The 23,392-nt window shown below is 41.1% G+C and overlaps 1 protein-coding gene across 1 annotated transcript in view; it reads right to left on the reverse strand.

The window, feature by feature from the left end:
• Positions 1-23,392, reverse strand: part of LOC120860215 (interleukin-33-like) — a 161,201-nt gene that overhangs the window by 71,009 nt on the left and 66,800 nt on the right. The gene's annotated exons all lie outside the window — the stretch shown is intronic.

Here is a 23,392-nt window from a genome sequence, read left to right on the forward strand (position 1 = left end):
GGGACTGTCATTATGTTCTACTTTGGAAATTCTTGCAAATACTAAGAATACAAAGAATAAACAGTGCGATTCTTTGACTTTGTTCCTACAAAATGCCCCTCTTTATCTATTGAAAGTGAAACTCGCTCAGTCATGTCCAACTCTTTGTGACCCCAGGGACTATACAGTTTATGGAATTCTCCAGGCCAGAATACTGGAGTAGGTAGCCGTTCCCTTCTCTAGGAGATCTTCCCAATACAGGGATCAAACCCAGGTCTCCTGCATTGCAGGTTGATTCTTTACCAGCTGAGCCACAATGGAAGTCCCTCTTTATCTATTATCTATTGATATTTATTTAAGAAGTGTCTCATAAGCAGGGTATAGTTGATTTTTGTTTTGTTCTGGTTTTAACCAGTTTGTCTTTGTACTAGACTGTAATTCTGGTATGCTGCTGCTGCTGCTGCTGCTGCAAAGTCGCTTCAGTTGTGTCCTACTCTGTGCGACCCCATAGACGGCAGCCCCACCAGGCTCCTCTGTCCCTGGGATTCTCCAGGCAAGAACACTGGAGTGGGTTGCCATTGCCTTCTCTCAATTGCTGGTATATTTGCATTTACTTCTGAAATTTTGCTTTATTCTTTCTATATTTTGTCAATCTTGTTTATGCCTCATTTTCTTTCTATGTTTGCTTCTTTTGGATTAACAAAATGTTTAAAATATGAAAATTTCCCCTAGCATTCATGCTCTATAACTCTTGTCTCCTCAGTGGAGTAAGACTGTAAAATAAAAACTACCAAAACTTCAGCTCTGCTTTTAAGCGGCTTTTTTCTTTCTTTTTTTTTTTAAAGCCTCTGCCTAATGCACTGTGTAATTTGGCAAATGTTTTGAAGGGGAAATTCCTTAAATGTCAGGCTCAGTTCTCGCCAGCCCTCTTTTTTCACTGAATTCTTGGCTCTTCAAGCCTCCAATTTTGTCTCTTCATCCCCACAAGACAATCAAAGACTTTGTTGATTTTCCTGTTTCCTAGCAGTGGCCTTCTGCCCAGAAATCCAAATTGCCTGCTTCCTGGTACACACATGGAATTGTCAAATGCCCCTGGAAAAAAGTAGCTGTAGCTTCAGATTCTGTCTTCCTGGAATCTTGATTCCTCATCCTCAATGCTAACGTTTATATGGATTTTTAATTTGTTTTTTGTCCGTGAGGCCTTTTCAGCCCTTCTGGTTAATCTTAATGACAATACTGGACTGCCACAAGGTATGCCATTCCATTCAAATTGAAATTTGAGTTCGGTGCAGATGAAAGTATGTCTCCAGAAGCCAGGAGGACTGCAGGTCTTTGGGGCTTTATTCAATTGACAATAGAATAATTTATTACCAAAACTGTAAAACTTTTGAGAGTGAAAAGAGTGTTATTAATAATCAGTCCAGAGTAATAGGTGAACATTGAGATATGGTCACCTCAGTTTTATGACTTATATAGTTGTTTCTCCTCTCCTATTCTTTCTCAAATACCAGCTACCTTCTTTCAGGGTAGATGCAAGGTGACTGTCTGAAATTTTGCTGACCCACAGACACATGTATATATGATGATGATGATGTTGTTCAGTTGCTAAATCGTGTCCAATTCTTTGTGACCCCAAGAACTGCAACACACCAGGCTTCCCTATCCTTCATATCTCCCTGAGTTTTCTCAAACTCATGTCCATTGAGTCAGTGATGCCATTCAACCATGTCATCCTCTGTCACCCCCTTCTCCTCTTTCCCTCAATCTTTCATAGCATCAGGGTCTTTTCCAACGAGCCAGATCTTCACATCAGGTGGCCAACGTATTGGAGCTTCAGCACTAGTCTTTCCAATGAATATTTAGGATTGATTTCCCTTAGGATTGGCTGGTTTGATTTCTTGCTGTCCAAGGGACTCTCAAGAATCTTCTCTAGCACCACAGTTTGAAAGCATCAATTTTTGGCACTCAGCCTTCTTTATGGCCCAACTCTCACACCCATACATGACTACTGGAAAAACCATGCAGATGACATGATACTATACATAAAATAAATAAATAAATAAAGATGCCACAAGAAAACTGCTAGAGCTAATCAATGAAATGGTAAAATTGCAGTATACAAAATTAATGTGCAGAAATCTCATGCATTTCTGTACACTAACAACAAAAGATCAGAAAGAGAAATTAAAGAAACAATTTCATTTATTACTGTAAGAAAAAATAATAAAATACTTAGGAGCAAATTTACATAAGGAGGCAAAAGACCTGTACTCAGAAAACTATTTCTTCTCAGTGAGAGAAATCAAAGATGACACAAACAGATGGAGAGATATATCATGTTCTTAGATCAGAAGAATCAGTATTTTGAAAATGACTATGCTACCCAAAGCAATCTACAGATTCAGTGCAATCCCTATCAAATTACAATGGTATTTTCCACAGAATTAGAACAAAAAAATTTTTAATTTGTATGGAAACACAAAAGACCATGAATAGCCAAAGCAATCTTGAGAAAGAAGATTGGAGCTGAAGGAATCAGGTTCCCCAACTTTAGACTATATTACAAAGCTATAGTGATCAAGACAGCACAATATTGGCACAAAAATAGAAATATAGATTAATGAAACAAGATAGAAAGCCCAGAGATAAACCCGTGAACCTATGGTTACCTAATCTGTGACAGAAGGGGCAAGAATATACAGTGGAGAAAAGACAATCTCTTCAATAAATGGTACTGGGAAAATTGGACAGCTGCATATAAAAGGATGAAATTAGAACACTCCATAACACTATACACAAAAATAAACTCAAAATGGGTTAAATGCCTAAATATAAGACTAGACACTACAGAACTCTTAGAGAAAAACACAGGAAAAACACTCTGACATAAATCATGCAAGATCTTTTTTGATCCACTTCCTAGAGTAATGAAAATAAAAATAAACAATTGAGACCTAATTAAACTTAAAAGCTTTTTCACAGAATAGAAAATTGTAAATAGATGAAAAGGCAACCCTCGGAATGGGAGAAAATATTTGCAAATGAAGCAACTGACAAGGGAATAATCTCCAAAATATATAAATAGCTCATGCAGCTCAATGACAAAAAAAAAAAAACAATCAAAAAATGGGCAGAAGACCTAAATAGACATTTCTTCAAGTAGACAGACATATGGCCAAGAGGCACACAAAAAGGTTATTAACATCACTAATTATTAGAGAAATGTAGACTAAAACTACAATAGAGTTCTACCTCACACCAGTCAGAATGACTACCATCAAAAAATCTACAAACAATTAATGCTGGAGAGGGTGTGGAGAAAAGGGAACCCTCTTGCACTGTTGGTGGGAATGTAAATTAATGAATCCACTATGGAGAACAGTCCTGGAGAAGGAAATGGCAGCGCACTCCAGTGTTCTTGCCTGGAGAATCCCATGGACAGAGGAGCCTGGCATCCATGGGGTCATAAAGTCAAACACAACTGAGAGACTGAACTGCCACCACCACCATGGAGAACAGTATGAAAGTTCCTTAAAAATCTAAAAATAGAACTACCATATAACACAGTAATTCCTCTACTAGCATTCCCCAAGAAAACCGTAATTCAAAAAGTCACATGCACACCAGTGTTCATCAGGCTTCCCTGGTGCCTTAGATGGTGAAGTGTGTGCCTGCAATGTGAGAGACCTGGGTTCGATCCTTGTGGCAACCCACTCCAGTAGTCTTGCTTGGAAAATTCCTTGGACAGAGAATCCTGGTAGGCTCCTGGTAGTGTTCACTGTAACACTAATTACAATCGACAGGACATGGAAGCAACCTAAATGTCCACTGCAGTGCCAAATAAGAATAAAATACCTAAAAATAGATTTGACTAAGGAGATAGAAGAATTGTACACTGAAAGTGACAAAACATTGGAAAAATTAAAGAAGACCTAAATGAATGGAAAGACATTCCATTTTTATGAATCAAAGTGCTTACATATTGTTAAGATGGCTATTGATCTACAAATTTTACACAATCCCTATCAGAATTCCAGCTAGCTTCTTTGTAGAAAGGACAATCTGATTCTAAATTCGTGTAGAATTGCAAGAGACCAAGAATAGTCAGAACAATCTAGAACAACAACAACAACAAAAGGATTCACACTTCCTGATTTGAAAACTGACTACCCAGCTGCATTGATCAAAATAGTGTGGTACAGGCATAAAGACAGACATAAAGAACTGTGGAATAGAGTAGAGAAGCTAGAAGTAATTTCTTGTATATACGTTCAGATGATTTTTGACAAGGGTGCCAAGGTCATTCAATAGGGAAAGGAGCAGACTTTTTCACAGATTATGTTGGGACAGTGGATAATGAAATTGAACTGCCTCACATGATAGACAAAATACATAAAATGTAAGAACTAAAACCATAAAAATCATGGTAGAAAATATAGAGGTAAATCTACATGATCTTATATTTGACAGTAGAGTTTTAGATCAGTCTTTGTTTAACATGGACCTGGCACACTAAGCGCGGGCAGTTGCCACCCGGTGTACTAAGCCCGGCCGAGAGGAGTTACCCCATGTCCGAGGTCAGGGGCAGCGGCCAAGAGTGCCAGGCTGCAATGACGCAGAAACGGCCGAGAGGAGCTACCCAAGTCCGAGGTCGGGGCGGCGGTCGGGAGGAGTTACCCTGCGTCCGAGGTCAGTGGCGGCAGGAAGGAGACACCCTGCATCCGAGGCCAGGGGCGGCGGCCGAGAGGAGCTACCCGCGTCCGGAGAAGCCACCTCGCGCCCGAGGCCAGGGGCAACAGACGGGAGGAGCCACCCGAGGAGCGGTGGCTGCAAGGGCGTAGGAGGGCCTAGAGGAGCTATCCCATGTTGAAGGTCAGGAAGGGCAGCTGCGAGGAGATACCCCTCGTCCAAGGTAAAGAGCAGTGGCTGTGCTTTGCTGGAGTGGCCATGAAGAGATATCCCACTTCCAAGGTAAGAGAAATCCAAGTAAGATGGTAAGTAAGAGGGCATCAGAAGGCAGACACACTGAAACCATACTCACAGAAAACTAGTCAATCTAATCACACTAGGACCACAGCCTTGTCTAACTCAATGAAACCAAGCCATGCCTGCAGGGCAACCCAAGACAGGTGGGTCATGGTGGAGAGATCTGACAGAATGTGGTCCACTGGAGAAAGGAATGGCAAACTACTTCAGTATTCTTGCCTTGAGAACCCCATGAACAATATGAAAAGGCCAAATGATACAATACTGAAACAGGAACTCCTCAGGTCAGTAGGTGCCCAATATGCTACTGGAGATCAGTGGAGAAATAAGTCCAGAAAGAATGAAGGGATGGAGCCAAAGCAAAAACAATACCCAGCTGTGGATGTGACTGGTGATAGAAGCAAGGTCTGATGCTGTAAAGAGCAGTATTGCATAGGAACCTGGAATGTCAGGTCCATGAATCAAGGCAAATTGGAAGTGGTCAAGCAAGAGATGGCAAGAGTGAATGTCGACATTCTAGGAATCAGCGAACTAAAATGGACTGGAATGGGTGAATTTAACTCAGATGACCATTATATCTACTACTGCGGGCAAGAATCCCTCAGAAGAAATGGAGTAGCCATCATGGTCAACAAAAGAGCCCGAAATGCAGTACTTGGATGCAATCTCAATAACGACAGAATGATCTCTGTTTTTTTCCAAAGCAAACCATTCAATATCACAGTAATCCAAGTTTATGCCCCAACCAGTAACGCTGAAGAAGCTGAAGTTGAACGGTTCTATGAAGACCTACAAGACCTTCTAGAACTAACACCCAAAAAAGATGTCCTTTTCATTATAGGGGACTGGAATGCAAAAGTAGGATGTCAAGAAACACCTGGAAGTGAAGTGAAGTCGCTGAGTTGTGTGCGACTCTTTGTGACCTGTGGACTGTAGCCCACCAGGCTCCTCCATCCATGGGATTCACCAGACAAGAATATTAGAGTGGGTTGCCATTTCCTTCTCCAGGGGATCTTCCCAACCCAGGGATCGAACCCAGGTCTCCCACATTACAGGCAGATGCTTTAACCTCTGACCCACCAGGGAACAGGTAAATTTGGCTTTGGAATGCGGAATGAAGCAGGGCAAAGACTAACAGAGTTTTGCCAAGAAAATGCACTGGTCATAGCAAACACCCTCTTCCAACAACACAAGAGAAGACTCTACACATGGACATCACCAGATGGTCAACACCAAAATCAGATTGATTATATTCTTTGCAGCCAAAGATGGAGAAGCTCTATACAGTCAACAAAAACAAGACCAGGAGCTGACTGTGGCTCAGATCATGAACTGCTTATTACCAAATTCAGACTGAAATTGAAGAAACTAGGGAAAACTGCTAGACCATTCAGGTATGACCTAAATCAAATCCCTTATGATTATCCAGTGGAAGTGAGAAATAGATTTAAGGGCCTAGATCTGATAGATAGAGTGCCTGATGAACTATGGAATGAGGTTTGTGACATTGTACAGGAGACAGGGATCAAGACCATCCCCATGGAAAAGAAATGCAAAAAAGCAAAATGGCTGTCTGGGGAGGCCTTACAAATAGCTGTGAAAAGAAGAGAAGTGGAAAGCAAAGGAGAAAAGGAAAGATATAAGCATCTGAATGCAGAGTTCCAGAGAATAGCAAGGATAAGAAAGGCTTCTTCAGTGATCAATGCAAAGAAATAGAGGAAAAGAACAGAATGGGAAAGACTAGAGATCTCTTCAAGAAAATTAGAGATACCAAGGAAACATTAGTCAAGGCTATGGTTTTTCCTGTGGTCATGTATGGATGTGAGAGTTGAACTGTGAAGAAGGCTGAGCACCGAAGAATTGATGCTTTTGAACTGTGGTGTTGGAGAAGACTCTTGAGAGTCCCTTGGACTGCAAGGAGATCCAATCAGTCTATTCTGAAGGAGATCAACCTTGGGATTTCTTTGGAAGGAATGATGCTAAAGCTGAAACTCCAGTACTTTGGCCACCTCATGAGAAGAGTTGACTCATTGGAAAAGACCCTGATGCTGGGAGGGATTGGGGGCAGGAGGAGAAGAGGACGACCGAGGATGAGATGGCTGGATGGCATCATGGACTCGATGGAAGTGAGTCTGAGTGAACTCCGAGAGATGGTGATGAACAGGGAGGCCTGGCGTGCTGCGATTCATGGGGTCGCAAAGAGTTGGACATGACTGAGCAACTGAACTGAACTGAAGGGAACATTTCATGCAATGATGGGCTCGATAAAGGACAGAAATGGGCTGGACCTAACAGAAGCAGAAGATATTAAGAAGAGGTGGCAAGAATACACAGAAGAAATGTACAAAAAAGATCTTCATGACCCAGATAATCATGATGGTGTGATCACTCATCTACAGCCAGACATCCTGGAATGTGAAGTCAAGTGGGCCTTGGAAAGCATCGCTACGAACAAAGCTAGTGGAGATGATGGAATTCCAGTTGAGCTGTTTCAAATCCTGAAAGATGATGCTGTGAAAGTGCTGCACTCAATATGCCAGCAAATATGGAAAACTCAGCAGTGGCCACAGGACTGGAAAAGGTCAGTTTTCATTCCAATCCCAAAGAAAGGCAATGCCAAAGAATGCTCAAACTACCACACAATTGCACTCATCTCACATGCTAGTAAAGTAATGCTCAAAATTCTCCAAGCCAGGCTTCAGCAATACGTGAACCATGAACTTCCTGATGTTCAAGCTGGTTTTAGAAAAGGCAGAGGAACCAGAGATCAAATTGCCAACATCCGCTGTGAATAGTGAATAGAATAGTGAAGTCGTGCAGTCGTGTCCTACTCTTTGCGACCCCATGGAGTGTAGCCCACCAGGCTTCTCCGTGCATGGGATTCTCCAGGCAAGAATACTGGAGTGGGTTACCATTTCCTTCTCCAGGGGATCTTCCCTACCCAGGGATCGAACCCGGGTCTCCCGCATTGGAGGCAGGCACTTTAACTTCTGAGCCACTGGATCATGGAAAAAGCAAGAGAGTTCCAGAAAAACATCTATTTCTGCTTTATTGACTATGCCAAATCCTTTGACTGTGTGGATCACAATAAACTGTGGAAAAGTCTGAGAGAGATGGGAATACCAGACCACCTGACCTGCCTCTTGAGAAATCTGTATGCAGGTCAGGAAGCAACAGTTAGAACTGGACATGGAACAACAGACTGGTTCCAAATAGGAAAAGGAGTACGTCAAGGCTGTATATTGTCACCCTGCTTCTTTAACTTCTATGCAGAGTACATCATGAGAAACGCTGGACTGGAAGAAACACAAGCTGGAATCAAGATTGCCGGGAGAAATATCAATAACCTCAGATATGCAGATGACACCACCCTTATGGCAGAAAGTGAAGAGGAACTAAAAAGCCTCTTGATGAAAGTGAAAGAGGAGAGTGAAAAAGTTGGCTTAAACCTCAACATTCAGAAAACGAAGATCATGGCATCCGGTCCCATCACTTCTTGGGAAATAGATGGGGAAACAGTGGAAACAGTGTCAGACTTTATTTTGGGGGGCTCCAAAATCACTGCAGATGGTGATTGCAGCCATGAAATTAAAAGACGCTTACTCCTTGGAAGAAAAGTTATGACCAACCTAGACAGCATATTCAAAAGCAGAGACATTACTTTGCCAACTAAGGTCCATCTAGTCAAGGCTATGGTTTTTCCTGTGGTCATGTATGGATGTGAGAGTTGGACTGTGAAGAAGGCTGAGCTCTGAAGAATTGATGCTTTTGAACTGTGGTGTTGGAGAAGACTCTTGAGAATCCCTTGGACTGCAAGGAGATCCCACCAGTCTATTTTGAAGGAGATCAGCCCTGGTATTTCTTTGGAAGGAATGATGCTAAAGCTGAAACTTCAGTACTTTGGCCACCTCATGTGAAGTGTTGACTCATTGGAAAAGACTCTGATGCTGGGAGGGGGCAGGAGGAGAAGGCGACGACCAAGGATGAGATGGCTGAATGGCATCACGGACTCGATGGACGTGAGTCTGAGTGAACTCCGGGAGTTGGTGATGGACTGGGAGGCCTGGTGTGCTGCGATTCATGGGGTCGCAAAGAGTCGGACACGACTGAGCGACTGAAATGAACTGAACTGAACTGTTTAACATGAAACTGAAACAGATTTTTGCTTTAATAATCTGAAGTTGTTGGCTCTGAAGGAACACTCACTGAAAGCTCACCAGAAACCTCAGGGCAGTGAAGCCAAGTGGGGCAATGCATAAAGTTAGCCTCAGTGGTCACCTCAAGGAGAATGGGTGTGGAGGGGCACTCAGAAAGCATCCAGCCCAAAGACCACGAGGTCCCATTCTTTAGGCTTTTTGCCCTTGCTGGTCATGTCTCTCTGAGGGGTAAGAATATAGCCTGAGTTTGGGATACTGGCATGATCATTAGGTCACTGGGTGTTCTCCCAGACTGACACTGACTCCCAAAGGAAACCTCTATGGTGCCTCAGCTTTTTTTGTATCCTCTGTGCCCAGCCCATCATACATGTAATAACAATGTAGGTGTTCACCTAGTGCATATAGACACACTTATTTCTGACCCACTCATTTCACAGGATCATATTATGTAATTTCCCTATTCTTCCTTCAACCAATACAAGACCCTCTAGGATTAATTTATCTGAAAAACTAACTTGAAAAGGCTCTTTTCACCATTGTCAAAATATTTGTTGACAACTATAGAGTTAATACAGGCAATGTACTGTACATACAATAATAGAGTGTTGCATGACTTGAACAGTACACTACTCAAATATTAACCATAAATGCTCCATCTTGAGTCTTCAGCTCTTAGAGTTCTTATTCTCCTCTAATTCTACAGAAGCCAGGACTGTTTAAAGGTCAATATTCTCTCAGTGAAAAATAATAGAAGCCAAATAAATACCCAGAATTCAATCAGGATAGAAAAATCTGAACGATAGAAAATGATATTTATTTTTCTCTTTCTGACTTACTTCACTCTACATAATAGATTCTAGGTTCATCCACCTCATTAGAACTGACTCAAAGGCGTTCCTTTTTATGGCTGAGTAATATTCTATTGTGTATATGTACCACGACCTCTTTATCCATTCAGCTGCTGATGGGCATCTAGGTTGCGTCCATGAACTAGCTATTGTAAATTGTACTGCAATGAACAATGGGATACATATGTCTTTTTCAGTTTTGGTTTCCTCAAAGTATATTCCTCAGGGTATATTCCTCAGAGATTGCTGGGTCATATATGGTGGATTTATTCCTAGTTTTTTAAGGAATCTCCATACTGTCTTCCATAGTGGCTATATTAGATTACATTCCCATCAACAGTGCAAGAACATTCTCTTTTCTCCACAATCTCTTCAGCATTAACTGTCTGTAGACTTTTTGATGATGGCCATTGTGACCAGTGTGAGGTGATATCTCACTGTAGTTTTGATTTGCATTTCTCTAATAATGAGCGATGTTGAGCATCTTTACACATGTTTGTTAGCCATCTGTATGTCTTCTAAACAGAAATGTCTGTTTAGGTCTTTTCCCCACTTTTTGATTAGGTTGTTTTTCTGGTATTGAGTTGTATGAGTTGCTTGTATATTTTAGCAATTAATCCTTTGTCAGTTGCTTCATTTGCTATTATTTTTTCCCATTCTGAGAGTTGTCTTTTCACCTTGTTTATAGTTTCCTTTGCTGTGCAAAAGCTTTAAGTTTAATCAGGTCCCACTTGTTTACTTTTGTTTTTATTTCCATTACTCTAGGAGGTGGGTCATAGAGCACCTTGCTTTGATTTATGTCATCGACTGTTCTGCCTATGTTTTCCTCTAAGAGTTTTATAGTTTCTGGTCTCATACTTAGGTCTTTAATCCATTTTGAGTTTATCTTTGTGTGTGTTGTTAGGAAGTGTTCTAATTTCATTCTTAGCTACATTCTGGACATGTAGCTGTCCAGTTTTCCCAGCACCATTTTTTGAAGAGGCTATCTTTGCCCCACTGTATATTCTCCCTTCCTTTGTCAAAAATAAGGTACCCATGGGGCATGGGTTTATTTCTGGGCTTTCTATCTTGTTGCATTGGTCTATATTTCTGTTTTTATGCCAGTACTATACTGTCTCCATGACTGAAGCTTTGTAGTATAACCTGAAGTCAGGAAGGTTGATTCCTCCAGCTCCATTCTTCTTTCTCAAGACTGCTTTGGCTATTCAGGGTCTTCTGCATTTCCATATGAATTGTGAAATTTTTTGTTCTAGGTCTGTGAAAAAGTCCATTGGTAATTTGATAGGGGTCACACTGAATCTGTAGATTGCATTTGGTAGTGTAGTCATTTTCACAATATTGATCCTTCCTACCCAGGAACATGGAATATCTCTCCATCTGTTTATGTCATCTTTAATTTCTTTCATCAGAGTCTTATATTTTCTGTATACAGTTCTTTTGTCTCCTTAGGTAAGTTTATTTCTAAATATTTAATTCCTTTTGTTGCAATGGTGAATGGGATTGATTCCTTAATTTCTCTTTCTGATTTTTCATTGTTAGTATACAGAATTGCAAGTGATTTCAGTGTACTGATTTTGTATCTTGCAACTTTGCTAAATTCACTGATTAGCTCTAGTAATTTTCTGATACTATCTTTAGAGTTTTCTATGTACAGTATCATGTTATCTGCAAACAGTGAGAGCTTTACTTCTTTTCTGATCTGGATTCCTTTTATTTCTTTTTCTTCTCTGATTGCTATAGCTAGGACTTCCAGAACTATGTTGAATAGTAGTGGTGAGGGTGGACACGCTAGTCTTGTTCCTATTCTTAGGGGGAATGCTTTCAGTTTCTCACCATTGAGAATAATGTTTGCTGTAGGCTTATCATATATGACCTTTACTATGTTGAGGTAGATTTCTTCTATGCCCATTTTTTGAAGAGTTTTAATCATAAATGGGTGCTGAGCTTTATCAAAGGCTTTTTCTGCATCTATTGAGACTACCATATGGTTTTATCTTTCAATTTGTTAATATGGTATATCACATTGATTGATTTGCATATATTGAAGAATCCTTGCATCCCTGGAATAAACCCAACTTGATCATGGTGTATGAGCTTTTAGATGCGTTGCTGAATTCTGTTTGCTAAAATTTTGTTGAGGATTTTTGCACCTATGTTCATCAGTGATATTGGCCTGTAGTTTTCTTTCTGTGTGTTGTCTTTGTCTGGTATCAGGGTGGTGGTGGCCTCGTAGAATGAGTTTGGAAGTGTTCCTTCCTCTGCGATTTTTTGAAAGAGTTTTAGAAGGACAGGCATTAGCTCCTCTCTAAATGTCTGACAGAACTCCTCTGTGAGGCCAATTGTTCCTGGGCTTTTGTTTTTGGGGGCGATTTTTGAGCACAGATTCAATTTCAGTGCCTGTAATTGGGTTGTTCACAATTTCTATTTCTCCCTGGTTCAGTCTTCAGAGGTTGAACTTTTCTAAGAATCTGTCCATTTCTTCCAGGTTATCCATTTTATGGCCATATATTTGTTCATAATAGTCTCTTACAATCCTTTGTATTTCTGCATTGTCTGTTGTAACCTCCTCTTTTTCATTTCTAATTTTGTTGATTTTTATTTTTCTCTCTTTTTTCCTTGTTGAGTCTGGCTAAAGGTTTGTCAATTTTGTTTATCTTCTTACAGAACCAGCTTTTAGTTTTATTACATCATGAGAAATGCTGGACTGGATGAAGCACAATTTGGAATCAAGATTGCCAGGAGAAATATCAATAACCTCAGATATGCAGATGACACCACGCTTATTGGAGAAAGCAAAGAACTAAAGAGCCTCCTGATGAAAGTGAAAGAGGAGAGTGAAAAAGTTGGCTTAAAACTCAACATTCAGAAAACTAAGATCATGGCATCTGGTCTCATCACTTTATGGCAAATAGATGTGGAAATGGTGGAAACAGTGACAGACTTTCTTTTGAGGGGGCTCCAAAATCACTGCAGATGGTAACTGCAACCATGAAATTAAAAGACGCTTGCTCCTTGGAAGAAATGTTATGACCAACTTAGACAGCATATTAAAAAACAGGGACGTTACTTTGCCAACAAAGGTCCATCTAGTCAAAGCTATGGTTTTTCCAGTAGTCTTGTATGGATGTGAGAGTTGGCCTATAAAGAAAGCTGAGCAAGAGAAGAATTGATGCTTTTGAACTGTGGTGTTGGAGAAGACTCTTGGGAGTCCCTTGGACTGCAAGGAGATCCAACCAATCCATCCTAAAGGAAATCAGTCCTGAATATTCATTGGCAGGACTGAAGCTGAAGTTGAACCTGATACTCCAATATTTTGCTACCTGATTCAAAGAACTGACTCATTTGAAAAGACCCTGATGCTGGGAAACACTGAAGGCAGGAGGAGAAGCGGACAACAGAGGATGAGATGGTTAGATGGCATCACCAACTCAGTGGACATGACTTTGAGTAAACTCTGGGAGTTCGTTATGAACAGAGAGGCCTGGCGTGCTACAGTCCATGGGTTTGCAAAGAGTCGAACACGACTGAGTGACTGAACTGAATTGATTGTTTCTTTCATTTCTTTTTCATTTATTTCTCCTCGGATCTTTATGGTTTCTTTCTTCAACTAATTTTGGGGACTTTTTGTTCTTTATAGTTGTTTTAGGTGTAAAGTTAGGTTGTCTATTCGGTTGTTTTTCTGATTTCTTGAGGTAGGATTGTATTGTTATGCACTTCCTCTTAGAACTGCTTTTGCTGCATCCCATAGGTTTTGAGTTGTCGTATTTTCATTGTCATTTGTTTCTAGAAATTGTTTGATTTCCCTTTTGATTTATTCAGTAACTTGTTGGTTATTTAGAAGCATATTGTTTAATCTCCACGTGTTTGTGTTTCTTGCAGTTTTTTTCTTGTAATTGATATCTAGTCTCATAGTGTTGTGGTTGGAGAAGATGCTTGATATGATTTTAATTTTCTTAAATTTACTAAGGTTTGATTTGTGACTGATGATGTGGTCTATCCTGGAGAATGTTTCATGTGCACTTGAGAAGAAAGTGTATTCTGCATTTGGATGGAATGTCCTGAAGATCAATGAGATCCATCTTATCTAATGAATCATAATGTATCATTAGACTTGTGTTTCCTTATTAATTTTCTGTTTTGATGATCTGTCCATTGGTGTGAGTGGGGTGTTAAATATCCTAGTATTATTGTGTTATTGTCAATTTCTCCTTTTATGTGTGTTATTGTTTGTCTTATGCATTGAGGTGCTTCTGTGTTGGGTGCATAGATATTTACAATTGTTATGTCTTCCTCTTGGATTTATCCCTTGATCATTGTGTAGTGTCCTTCCTTATCTCTTGTAATCTTCTTTAAAGGTTTATTTTGTCTGATATGAGGATTGCTATTCCAGCTTTCTTTTGCTTCCCATTTGCATGGAATCTATTTTTTCATCCTCTCACCTTCAGTCTATATGTGTCTTTACATCTGAAGTGGTTTTCTTGTAGACAGCATATATATGGGTGTTCTTTTTGTATCTGTTCAGTCAGTCTGTATCTTTTGGTTGGAGCATTTAATCCATTTACAGTTAAAGTAATTATTGATATGTATGTTCCTATTGCCATTTTCTTAATTGTTTGGGGTTGACTTTGTAAATCTTTTTTCTTCTTTTGTATTTCTTGAGTATATAAGTCCGTTTAACATTTGTTGTAAAGCTGGTTTGGTGGTACTGAATTCTGTTAATTTCTGCTTGTCTGAAAAGCTTTTGATTTTCCCATCAATTTTGAATGAGATCCTTGTGAGGACAGTAATCTTGGTTGTAGATTTTTCCGTTTCAGTACTTTAAATATATCCTGCCATTCTCTTCAGGCCTGCAGAGTTTCTGCTGAAAGATCACCTGTTAAATCTATGGGGTTTCCCTTGTATATTACTTGTTGTTTTTCCCTTTGACAGAGTAACAGGTGGGAAGACCAGGGGTCTCCAAATGGAGGAAATAGGCTGCAAGTGTCAGACATTTTAAAATCTCTCTCTTAAGCAGCAGGAGGAAACAAACTACATGTCAGATCAAAAGAGGAACTCCCCAGGTCATTAGATGCCCAACGTGCTACTGGAGATCAGAGGAGAAATAATTACAGAAAGAACAAAGGGTTGGAGCCAAAGCAAAAACAATACCCAGTTGTGGATGTGATTGGTGATAGAAGCAAGATCCGATGCTGTAAAAAGCAATATTGCATAGGAACCTGGAATGTCAGGTCCATGAATCAAGGCAAATTGGAAGTGGTCAAACAAGAGATGGCAAGAGTGAATGTCGACATTCTAGGAATCAGCAAACAAAAATGAACTGGAATGGGTGAATTTAACTCAGATGACCATTATATCTACTGCTGTGGGCAGGAATCCCTCAGAAGAAATGGAGTAGCCATCATGGTCAACAAGAGTCCGAAATGCAGTACTTGGATGCAATCTCAAAAATGACAGAATGATCTCTGTTCGTCTCCAAGGCAAACCATTCAATATCACAGTTATCCAAGTCTATGCCCCAACCAGTAATGCTGAAGAAGCTGAAGTTGAATGGTTTTATGCAGACCTACAAGACCTTTTAGAACTAACACCCCAAAAAGATGTCCTTTTCATTATAGGGGACTGGAATGCAAAAGTAAGAAGTCAAGAAACACCTGGAGTAACAGGCAAATTTGGCCTTGGAATGTGGAATGAAGCAGGGCAAAGACTAATAGAGTTTTGCCAAGAAAATGCACTGGTCATAGCAAACACCCTCTTCCAACAACACAAGAGAAGACTCTACACATGGACATCACCAGATGGTCAACACCAAAATCAGATTGATTATATTCTTTGCAGCCAAAGATGAAGAAGCTCTATACAGTCAACAAAAACAAGACCAGGAGCTGACTGTGGCTCAGATCATGAACTCCTTACTACCAAATTCAGACTGAAATTGAAGAAAGTAGGGAAAACTGCTAGACCATTCAGGTATGACCTAAATCAAATCCCTTATGATTATCCAGTGGAAGTGAGAAATAGATTTAAGGGCCTAGATCTGATAGATAGAGTGCCTGATGAACTATGGAATGAAGGTCATGACATTGTGCAGGAGAGAGGGATCAGGACCATCCCCATGGAAAAGAAATGCAAAAAAGAAAAATGGCTATCTGGGGAGGCCTTACAAATAGCTGTAAATAGAAGAGAGGCAAAAAACAAAGGAGAAAAGGAAAGATATAGGCATCTAAATGCAGAGTTCCAAAGAATAGCAAGAAAAGATAAGAAAGTCTTCTTCAGCAATCAATGCAAAGAAATAGAGGAAAAGAACAGAATGGGAAAGACTAGAGATCTCTTCAAGAAATTAGAGATACCAAGGGAACATTTCATGCAAAGATGAGCTCGATAAAGGACAGAAATGGTATGGACCTAACAGAAGCAGATGATATTAAGAAGAGGTGGCAAGAATACACAGAAGAACTGTACAAAAATGCTCTTCACGACCCAGATAGTCATGATGATGTGATCACTAATCTAGAACCAGACATCTTGGAATGTGAAGTCAAGTGGGCCTTAGAAAGCATCACTACAAACAAAGGTAGTGGAGATGATGGAATTCCAGTTGAGCTGTTTCAAATCCTGAAAGATGATGCTGTGAAAGTGCTGCACTCAATATGCCAGCAAGTTTGGAGAACTCAGCAGTGGCCACAGGACTGAAAAAGGTCAGTTTTCATTCCAATCCCAAAGAAAGGCAATGCCAAAGAATGCTCAAACTACCACACAGTTGCACTCATCTCACATGCTAGTAAAGTAATGCTCAAAATTCTCCAAGCCAGGCTTCAGCAATATGTGAACCGTGAACTCCCTGATGTTCAAGCTGGTTTTAGAAAAGGCAGAAGAACCAGAGATCAAATTGCCAACATCTTCTGGATCATGGAAAAAGCAAGAGAGTTCCAGAAAAACATCTATTTCTGCTTTATTGACTATGCCAAAGCCTTTGACTGTGTGGATCACAATAAACTGTGGAAAATTCTGAGAGAGATGGGAATACCAGACCACCTGACCTGCCTCTTGAGAAATCTGTATGCAGGTCAGGAAGCAACAGTTAGAACTGGACATGGAACAACAGACTGGTTCCAAATAGGAAAAGGAGTACGTCAAGGCTGTATATTGTCACCCTGCTTCTTTAACTTCTATGCAGAGTACATCATGAGAAACGCTGGACTGGAAGAAACATAAGCTGGAATCAAGATTGCCAGGAGAAATATCAATCACCTCAGATATGCAGATGACACCACCCTTATGGCAGAAATTGAAGAGTAGCTAAAAAGCCTCTTGATGAAATTGAAAGAGGAGAGTGAAAAAGTTGGCCTAAAGCTCAACATTCAGAAAACAAAGATCATGGCATCCGGTCCCATCACTTCTTGGGAAATAGATGGGGAAACAGTGGAAACAGTGTCAGACTTTATTTTGGGGGGCTCCAAAATCACTGCAGATGGTGACTGCAGCCATGAAATTAAAAAACGCTTACTCTTTGGAAGAAAAGTTATGACCAACCTAGACAGCATATTCAAAAGCAGAGACATTACTTTGCCGACTAAGGTCCATCTAGTCAAGGCTATGGTTTTTCCTGTGGTCATGTATGGATGTGAGAGTTGGACTGTGAATAAGGCTGAGCGCCAAAGACTTGATGCTTTTGAACTGTGGTGTTGGAGAAGACTCTTGAGAGTCCCTTGGACTGCAAGGAGATCCCACCAGTCCATTTTGAAGGAGATCAGCCCTGGGATTTCTTTGGAAGGAATGATGCTAAAGCTGAAACTCCAGTACTTTGGCCACCTCATGAGAAGAGTTGACTCATTGGAAAAGACTCTGATGCTGGGAGGGATTGGGGGCAGGAGGAGAAGGGGACGACCAAGGATGAGATGGCTGGATGGCATCACGGACTCGATGGACATGAGTCTGAGTGAACTCCAGGAGATGGCGATGAACAGGGAGGCCTGGCGTGCTGCGATTCCTGGGGTCGCAAAGGTTCAGACAGGAATGAGCGACTGAACTGAACTGATACAAATTTTAAAAGAGGTTTCCTTTAAAATTCTGTGTTTCCATAATGACACCTTATTCCACCTGAACTTAACTTTTCTCAAACCTTGAGCTAACCAATGCATTTTTCTTATGGAAATGTTTTTCTTAAGCTATGTTAATAAACTATGTATTTACCCCAAACTCTGTCTTCAAGTGGGTTTGACTAAGACTCAGAACCAACTTGAGAAACCAGTATGTTTTACTCATGCAAATGATCTCTTAAGCGATGTTAATGAGACTGTGTCTTTGTTTGGAAACTTGCCTTACTTCAAGATTCATGTCAATCAATTTATGGTCTGGGACAATTCACCTTGTGCCAATGTTATCTTAAAGTGCATGTTGTGGGTGAGGGGCCTGATGCCAGTCTCTGAGTTTTGAGACATCTCCTTTCTCTAATTAGCAGCCTGCTAGTGACTATATAACATCAAGCCAAAGACTAGCATGGGGCACTCTTTCTGCCCACTGCTGATGTCTATGTCAGAAGCTTTCTCCATCTCTTTTATGCTTTAATAAAACTTTATTACACAAAAGCTCTGAGTGATCAAGCCTCATCACTGGCCCCAGATTGAATTCCTCTCCTCCAGAGGCCAAGAATCCTGGTGTCATCATGACTCAACCACAACTTTTCACCTTGGTGCTTTTAATACTCTTTCCTTGTGTTTAGTCTTTGTTAGTTTGATTAGTATGTGTCCTGGTGTGTTTCTCCTTGGTTTTATCTTGTATGGGACTCTTTGTGCCTCTTGGACTTGTCTGACTATTTCCTTTTCCATGTTGGTGAAATTTTCAACTATAATCTCTTCAAAAATTTTCTCATACTCCTTCTTTTTCTCTTCTCCTTCTGGGACCCCTATTGTTCAAATGTTGGTGTGCTTGATATTGTCCCAGAAGTCTCCAAGACTATCCTCAGTTCTTTTCATTCTTTTTACTTTATTCTGCTCTTCAGAAGTTATTTCCACCATTTTATTTTCCAGCTCACTGATTCATTCTTCTGCTTCAGCTATTCTGCTATTGATTCCTTCCAGAGTATTTTTATTTTCAGTAATTGTGTTGTTTGTCTCTGTATGTTTATTCTTTCATTCTTCTAGGTCTTTGTTAATTGATTCTTGCATTTTCTCCATTTTGTTTTCAAGGTGTTTGATGATATTTACTATCATTATTCTGAATTCTTTTTCAGGTAGTTTGCCTATTTTCTCTTCATTTATTTGGACTTCTGTGTTTCTAGTTTGTTGCTTCATTTGTGTAGTATTTCTCTGCCTTTTCATTATTATTATTATTATTATCATTATTTTAACTTCTTGTGTTTGAGATCTCCTTTTCCCAGGCTTCAAGGTTGAATTCTTTCTTCCTTTTGGTTTCTGCCCTCCTAAAGTTGGTCCAGAGGTTTGTGTAAGGTTCGTATAGGGTGAGATTTGTGCTGAGTTTGTTTGTTTGTTTGGTTTTCCTCTGATGGGCAAGACTGAGAGGTGGTAATCCTGCCTGGTGATGATTTTGTTTGTATTTTTGTTTTGTTTGTTGTTTAGATGAGGTGTCCTGCACAGGGTTCTATTGGTGGTTGGGTGATGCCAGTTCTTGTATTCAGGTGGTTTCCCTTGTGTGAGTTCTCACTATTTGATACTCCCTAGGGTTACTTCTCTGGTAGTCTAGGTTCTTGGAGTCAGTGCTCCCACTCCAAAGACTCAGGGTTTGATCTCTGGGGCTGGGTGATCAACTTCCAAAATGTCACACTCACAGGGCTAGTGGCAGAAGGTCTCAGCTCCTTGCTAACTGTTGGTAGGATACTCAGTTTCTCTGAGCACAGGGATTTCTCCTCAGGGCTCCCTAAAGCCAGTGCTGCAGTTTCTTCTCGACCATGTCCAGTAGTTGAGGAAGCAGCATAAACTGGCCAGGAATCCAGATGGAAGGGACTGGCAGCCTGACTCCTTCACTCAGTCAGAATCCCAAAGCAACTCTTAGAACACACAGTTTATGTAACACCTAAAAGGGAAAAGAAATTAACTAGAGATCTTCTAGATTCTGAGAGTGAGCCACGTGAGCTTTCTGTCGAGTTTGTTTTTGCTGTCCCAGTTTCCAGAGTGCTGGGTTTCTTGTCACTTCCACTGCACTGGGTTTTCTTCACATTCAGCTTCCACCATGGCAGCTTTCACCAAGTTGGGCTATTGCTGTGTTTGGCCTCCACCTTGCAGGGTCCAAACCAAGGTTGATTCAACCAGGTTAAACCAAGGAAATGGCACCAGATATGTCAGGGGAGTGTGTAATTTCCTTGGTTCTGTCTCTCCACAGCAAAGGTTTGAAATGGCAGATTAGTGTTACAGCTCAGTTACAGCAGAGTTTTATTTGGCAAGCAAAGGAAAGTACACCCTTGAAGCATGAGGGTGGGCCAATCCCAAAGGAGAGTAAATATCTCTCTTTTAAAGAGTTTTGCTGAAAAGAAGATGACATCTGGAGGGTGGTGATCTGGACATAAAGAGGAATATTGTTGGAGATAATTACAACAATTTGTATGCTGATGTGAATTAGAGAGTAGAGATGGGGGAGCATAATGATGCAGGGGAAAGAAGGGATAATCACAATGTTATAGTCTCTGAGCTGGCTCAAGGATATGGGATTTAATGCCCATATGGAGGAATTACACTTATATCCCTTACTTTTAAAGGTATTCAGAATAAATGGCACAGGTGAAAGTAGGCTGGCATATTTGAGGTCTATCAGGTAGGTATGTGTTTTTCCTGGGCTATGTACATTGCAAGTGCTGAGTAAGTGAAAAACTAGATTTAACCAGTGTTGGAATATGTTTGGTAAGGATGAGGGAAGGAGATAGGATCTAAGGAGCTGAGGATGTATGCAAAGAGATCATGACAGTGACTGATCATGGAGTGTCAACTAAGATCTCCCAGGGGCTCCCAGGTGTATAGAGTGTCCTCTTCTGTTTTCTTCCATGACTTGACTCATGAGTTGTAAATCCAGGAGTCATGTCCTGGTACCTTGACTGCTGTGGGGGTAGAAAGTATTACAGGGTAGGAGCCCTTCCATGTGGGCTGGAGTTGAGCCTTTGGGGACCCATCTTTCCAGACTTTAATTAGGACTTGAGTCCCTGGAGCATATAATGGTGAACCCAGTATAGTGGTGAACCCAGCATATACCCCACAAGTGTATATCCTGTTGGAATTGCCCAATGAGAATGGTATCAGAGCAGAAGCTCTTAGCCTTTGGATCTAGGAAGAGGTCATTGACACAAACAAAAGGTCTCCCATATAGCATTTCATGAGGACTAAGACCAACCTGTTCCTTAGGGACAATACGGGTGTGGAGGAGAGCTATTGGTAAAGCCTCATTCCATCCCAGGGAGGTCTCCTAGGTTATCTTTTTTATCACCAATTTTAAGTATTGGTTGGGTCTTTCTACTTTTCCTGAAGACTGAGGTCTCCAGGCACAATGGAGATAATAAGTAATGCCCAATGCTTTAGCGATCCCTTGGGTGACCTTAGAAGTAAATGATGTCCCATTGTCACTTTGTAATTACCTGGGCAGACCAACGCTTGGAATGATTTCATGGAGCAATTTTTTTTTTTACCAACTCCTTAACCTTCTTGGCCTGGTGAGAAAGCCTTCAATCCATCCTGTGAATGTATCTATCATGACTAATAGGTACTTATACCCTTGAGAAACTGGCATCTGAGTGAAATCCATCTGCCAGTCCTGTCCTAAGTAGGTCCCAAGTCATTGGACAGGCTGGGCCAGCTGTGCTCTTTGAGCTCCTTGGGAGTTGTTTAATTAGCAAGTGGGACAAGAGGAGACCACTTGCCTTATAGTCATTTGGAGGCCTGTTCCTCTGAAGGATCTTTCAAGTAATCCTTGGAGGGCCTTTTCCCCTCAATGAGTGGTGGCATGTAAGGAGTTAACCAACTTCCATTGGAGGTTCCCAGGCAGAAAAAGGAGTCCCTCCTTTTGGAACCATCCCATATGATCTTCTTGAAAGCCCTTACTCTTAGCTTTAAGAATCTTACCTTCAGTATATGAAGGAATTTCTGGCAAATTAGTCTGTGGAACTAAGGTGGCAACAACCCCTATTAGGTCATTGTTCTGTAATGCTGCTCTCTGAGCTGCTTGATCAGCTGCTTGATTCCCTTGTGCCACTTCCATGCTCCCTTTTAGATGTCCTTTACAGTGGGAGACTGAAACCTCAGCGGGCAGATGAACTGCCTCCAAGAGTCTAAGGATTTGATCACCATATTTGATTGGCAACCCTCGGGTGGTCCAGTGGCTTCTTTGTTTCCAAATAGCAGCATGTGCATGTAGCACCAGAAAAGGCATATTTGGAGTCAATGTAAATAACTACTCTTTTTCCTTTTCCCAGCTCTAAAGCTCTAGTCAGGGCCTTAAGCTCAGAAAACTGGGCTGAAGTACCTGGTGGCAAAAGTTTAGACTTTATGGTCTCAAAATTAGAGACTACTGCATATCTGGCTTTTCTTTTCCTGTCCAAAACAAAGCTGCTTCCATCAGTGTACCAGATTTCCTCAGGATTGGTCAGAGGATCTTCCAACAATCTCTCTCAGGGTTTTGTCCAGTGGTCCAAGGTTTCTAAGCAAGAGTGAAAGGGGAGAGAGCCCTTGGGGGTAGGCAGGAGGTTGGCTGGGTTAAAAACCTCACAAGGGGATGTAGTGAAGCCTGGATTTTCCATCAGCACTATTTGATATCTGAGGATCCTTTGATCAGACATCCATAAATGGCCTCTCCCATAAATGGCCCTCTCCATTCAGGAGTTGTTTCACTTGGTGGCTGGTAAAAATGATTTGCCCCCAAGAGATAGTTTTAAAGCATCTTCTATCAGGACTGCAATAGCTGCAAGATTTCAAAAGCAGGAAAGATCTCTTCCCAGTAAGGGAGTAGGGCACACAGGGACCACCAGAAACTGGTGGGAAAATATTTGTCCATCCCAGCAATGAAGAAGTACTTGGGTGAATCTTTTGTAATTGTTTTTCCAGTAACACCCAAAGTGGTACAAGTTTGGGAGAAGGCTCTGGAGTAGGAGGTCAGGACAGAGTAGGTAGCCCCTGTGTCAACAAAGAGATTCTTGAACCTACCTACCACATCCAGTTGTACCCTTGGCTCCAGCCTCGTGATGGTTATCTGTGACAGGAAGGCTGGCTGGAGTGGGCCACTTTAGTCCTATTGAACCATCGTGAGGGAAGGCTTGGCGCTTGACCTTGTGACTCTTGGGTCCCGAAGGCAGAGTGCCACCCAATGTCCCAATTGATGGCATTTGTAGTAAGCCATTTTGGGAGACTTGTCACAGTTTGGACACTCTTTAGCCCAATACCCCGCCTGTCTACAGATTAGGCATTTGCCTGGTGCCTTGTCCTTCAAGGA

Source organism: Oryx dammah, unplaced genomic scaffold, assembly GCF_014754425.2.
Source record: "Oryx dammah isolate SB20612 unplaced genomic scaffold, SCBI_Odam_1.1 HiC_scaffold_11050, whole genome shotgun sequence".
NCBI lineage: Eukaryota > Metazoa > Chordata > Mammalia > Artiodactyla > Bovidae > Oryx > Oryx dammah.